Genomic DNA, 1,271 nt, shown 5'->3' with positions numbered 1-1,271 from the left:
TCAGTCAGTATCTTGACAATGGGAAATCTCTTCTGTAATGTTATCAAAGAAACCACATTTATGGGTCCAAGTATTAACTAGCAGCAGATCTCCATTCAGAGGAGCCTTTTTTTTTTTTTTTTTCCCCCTCTCTTTTCCAAGATTTCGGCACAATATACTTGAGCGTGATCGTAAGATTTTTTCCACAAATAACAGGTGAAACCTTGGTATTTTAGACTTAAAGGATCCATAATCACTTCAGTTATTAGTTTATGCAGATTTAGCTGATTTCAATTTCCACACAAATAATAGAAGCTACAGTGATTTGTTAACCAGGTTGGATGAGCTCCTGCAAGGCTTCACTTCAATCAAGAACAAGGAAAATAGTATTCAGGCAGTTTGACTTGGACTACAGACAGCAGTTCATTAACTCAATCTGAATAAATTGACTCAGAGAATCAATAGTCATGCTTGGGCATCTATGGCAGGGCAGCAGAGAGGCTAGTGTGGTTGTGATCAAACAATTTTGCCTGTATTCAAAAGAAAAGGTGGGAATGCTGAAAAGAGTTGGCAATGTATTTAAAGAGATGTGAATTATAGGTCCTCATGTAATAAGACCTATAGAAGAGCATTACATGTGGCTCATGTAATAAGAGCCACAAGAATTTTGGTCATGTTGTGGTTGTTAAGCGGGCCACCAATATAACCCGTCTCGATTTTACAAGTCTTTTTATGATGGTCATAAAGTGAGTCACTGTGGTTGTTAATCCATTCTCCCAAATGGACTTTTTTCTTTTTTTTGCCCAAACCCAATAAAAAATGTTGCAAATTGTGGCCACATGACCATTGGGACACTGCAACCAGTTATAAATGCAAACTGGTTGCCAAGTGCCCAAAATGCAATCATGTGACCACCAGTAGGCTGTGGCAGTCGTAACTTCAAAGGTGGGTCATAAGTAACTTTGGGGGGAGGGGTCTATCTGTAACTGTGAATGGTTGTTAAGTGACTAATCATTAAGCGTTTTAAAAAGTGATATAGCAATGCATGTTGGTACATGTCCTTGTTACTCTATATCCTGGACAACCAGTAGGATTCATTTTTCATTTTCATTTTATTAAATTTATACCCCGCCCTTCTCCCGTAGGACTCAGGGCGGCTTACAGCCAGTTAAAACAATTTAATACAATACAATAGAAATTTTAAAAAATCATTAAAAATAAATATATAATCGGCCGCTTCTACTAAAATTTGGCTAAAACCAATTTAAAATACCCCTAGGCCAGTCCTGCCC

The sequence above is a fragment of the Protobothrops mucrosquamatus genome, unplaced genomic scaffold (assembly GCF_001527695.2).
Source record: "Protobothrops mucrosquamatus isolate PMUCROS unplaced genomic scaffold, P.Mucros_1.0 scaffold2027, whole genome shotgun sequence".
Lineage (NCBI taxonomy): Eukaryota > Metazoa > Chordata > Lepidosauria > Squamata > Viperidae > Protobothrops > Protobothrops mucrosquamatus.
The sequence above is the reverse complement of the archived record's forward strand: the minus strand, read 5'-3'. Positions refer to the sequence as shown.